Here is a 3,783-nt window from a genome sequence, read left to right on the forward strand (position 1 = left end):
GCTGGCGGCGTGTGATGGGGCACACCTGAACCAAATGGAGCCTCATCACCACCTGTTTAAATGCCGAGCGCGCCTCTCCTCGGGAGAACGGTCTCTTCCCCGTGCATGCACGCTGGTGTCCTCGTGGGTCCAGGAGGGGTGCATAGAGGGATCTCCGTGCCGCCGACGATGCGAGCTACCGGACCCACGGTCCGGACGAGGGCCGCACCTGTTAAACGGCCGTCAGGCCAGGATGCCGGGCCGTCTAGCCCCTCCCCATGCCGGGGCCAAGGCGAGAAGGATGCAGCCGCTGGACAAAGCCGCCGCACTTCGCGTCGCAGACTGGAGAGGGGAGAGGCAGCGGCCGCCGGTCTCCGCCCCTTACCTGGACCCGTCCTTCCTGATCACTGCCCTTCCCTGCACGAAGCCCGCAGCACGACGAGGACACCAGATTCCCTGTTTATTTTGGACACTAGATGCCCCTTTTCCCTGGACACAATATTGTTTGATATTATTTGTCGATAAAAGCCTCTCCGAGGCCTGACACCACACCCCCTGTGTCTGTCGTGTGCTCGTCCCGTGACAATATATAAATAATAAAATATTCACTGTTTTTTGATCCTGACACAAGAAGGATGCAGCCGCTGGACAAAGCCGCCGCACTTCGCGTCGCAGACTGGAGAGGGGAGAGCGAGCGGCCGCCGGTCTCCGCCCCTTACCTGGACCCGTCCTTCCTGATCACTGCCCTTCCCTGCACGAAGCCCGCAGCACGACGAGGACACCAGATTCCCTGTTTATTTTGGACACTAGATGCCCCTTTTCCCTGGACACAATATTGTTTGATATTATTTGTCGATAAAAGCCTCTCCGAGGCCTGACACCACACCCCCTGTGTCTGTCGTGTGCTCGTCCCGTGACAATATATAAATAATAAAATATTCACTGTTTTTTGATCCTGACACAAAATGACCAGCTAACATTAATTGACTAATCATATCAGCAGCACATGTGAAAGTGTGAATGAGTACTAGTCAGGTAAAATCACTATCATACTAATTAGATTGTAAGAGCAGACTGATTGCTATAAAAGGAAGGAAGAAACCTCACATGCAAGGAAATTGCTACAAAGAATATTGCACCTGAAAGAACGATTTACTGGATCATCAAGAACTTCAAGGAGAGAGGTTCGACTGCAGTGAAGAAGTCTTCAGGACATCCCAGAGTGTCCCGCAAGTGCCAGGACCATCTCCTCCTGAGGAGTCAGCTACGGAATCCTGTCACCACCAGTGCAGAGCTTGCTCAGGAATGGCAGCAGGTTGGTGTGAGAGCATCTGCACACACAGTGAGGCCAAGACTTTTGGACAATGACCTGGTGTCAAGAAGGGCAGTAAAGAAGCCACTTCTCTCCAAGAAAAATGTCAAGGACAGACTGAAATTCTGCAGGCAGTACAATGATTGGACAGCAGAAGACTAGTGCAAAGTTATTTTCTCTGATGAAGCTCCTTTCTGACTGTTTGGGACATCTGAAAATCGATTGTTTGGAGAAGAAAAGGTGAACGCTACCATGAGTCCTGTGTTGTGCCAACAGTGAAGCATCCTGAGACATCCATGTGTGGGGTTGCTTTTCAACCAAGGCAGTGGGCTATCTCATAATTCTGCCCCAAAACACTGCCAGCAATAAAGAATGGTATCAAAACATCCTGCAAGAGCGACTTCTTGTAACAATTCATAAGCAATTTGGTGATGATCCGTGCATTTTCCAGCATGATGGAGCACCATGTCAAAAAGCAAGAGTGATAAAGAAGTGGCTCGGAGATAATTACATTGAAATTTTGCATACGTGGCCAGGCAAATCTCCGGATCTCAATCCCATAGAGAACCTGTGGTCAGTCCTCAAAGGGTGAGTGGACAAGCAGGAGCCCACAAATTGTGATCAACCCCGAGAAATAATAAGGCAAGAATGGATCGCCATCAGTCAGGATTTGGCCCTAATACCTAAAGCTAATATCCAGCATGCCAGAGCGAATTGCAGAGGTTATGAAAAACAAGGGTCAGCACTGTAAATATTGATTCATTATATATTTTTTGCCAATAAAAGCCTTTAAAACTTATGATATGCTTATCAATGTTTTTCAGTATACCATAGAAACATGTGGAAAAATAATCTACAAATACTGAAGCAGCAAACTTTGCAAAACACAAAATTTATGTCTCTGCCAAAACGTTTGGCCATGGCTGTACATTGGGCATGTTACGTGTTGCATGTTTGCTCTTTACTCTCTCCCTGTCTCACTTTCTACCTGTCGCAGACCGCTAATTGGGTTCCAGCTGATGCTCATCGTCCATCAGTACTGAGTGAATGCTGCAGAAACCAAAGAATTATAAGACAGCAGAGAAACAAACCTGAAGCACTGACAGCAACGCGCTTCACTCTTTGCCCTGATCCAGAAATGTTCTCTTTTGTTCAGCTCAGTGTGACCGAGTGTGGTCTTTACCTCTTAACGTTGTGAATGGATTGCTCAATTGCAAACTATGAGAGAGCGTGCGAACGCTATGGGCGTATTTCTCGTATTGATGTTTATTTTGTTTTACTCTTAATTTTTGTGTAAATACTTTTGTTTGGTTTTTGGAAGGCTGCCATTTTCTTTGAACTTGAGATTGTTTATGTTAGTCAGGGTGTAAGGTAAGACTCTGTCATTTATTTATTTTCATTTGTTTAGGTTATTTAAAGCTTTTGTTGATAGTTAGTTTTGTTTGTTATATTGGCCTTACCCTCTCTTGAAGTTTTGCTTCCTTTGTAAATATTTTGTTATTAATAAAGCTATTTGTTTAAGTTTTTGTTACAGCCTCACTTACCCTTAGACAAACAGGGAGGCTTGTAACATTAGTCATGACTTTAAAAAAATAATGCTAATTATTTTTAAAAAACTAATCAGTTATCTCCCATTTTAATATGCTATAAGTAGATAATACTTACCACAGCTGTCATCTTTTATTAAAAAAAAAATAAAAAATTTGTGGGTTAACTAATCTTTTAATGTGTCACTAGACATGCCATAAATGTCATAAAATGCCCACTTTCAAGTCATTTCTGTACCTGTTTTATTGATACTTAACTGTAAAAATCATGTCAGTAGCACATTTGTGCTAAGATACCTGAAGTTTCTCTATAATCGCATCTCAATAAGTCTGCTGTCCATCATTAATACCTCCTATTCAAGCATCTGTCCTCACCTTGGCTAGTCAAACACAGATTTTGATCAAAACTGAGCCGGGATTTTTGGATTTGAGGAATCTTCTTTTTCATTAAAAAGAGGAGGAGATGTCATGTTTTGAGGTAAAGCCAGCTGTGTGGATATCAGATGGGCTCGTCTCTACCGGTCATTGCCACGAAGGAGTTGTTAGACTGAGAGCAGCTTTGATGGGCTACAGCGTGCCTAACTCAGAGCAGGCTGATTATTGGATTTCCTTCAGTGTGGTCTGTGAAAAAAACCCTGGGGCACGGTCATACAGAAAAACACCGGTCTTCTCCAACCTCCCCAGCTGACGCTCTTTCTCCTTGCTTTCCTCGATGTCTATCCCGAAAACTAATCTATAGACTGCAACAGACCACAACACACCATGCTGTGAACAGTTTCCCCTCAAGAAATCTTTGACTTTTTTGATGCCAAGTCGCTTCCTGTCCTTTCCTCTTATGTCTGTTCATGCTGACGGTGATTGTATCACTGTAGGTCAGCAGGTCACGTATTATTGGTCATAGTAGGTGTTCCTGCAGCTAAATGAGACGTATTGTTGGTAAAAAAA

This window comes from Sinocyclocheilus grahami, unplaced genomic scaffold (assembly GCF_001515645.1).
Source record: "Sinocyclocheilus grahami isolate Dianchi unplaced genomic scaffold, SAMN03320097.WGS_v1.1 scaffold905.1, whole genome shotgun sequence".
Lineage (NCBI taxonomy): Eukaryota > Metazoa > Chordata > Actinopteri > Cypriniformes > Cyprinidae > Sinocyclocheilus > Sinocyclocheilus grahami.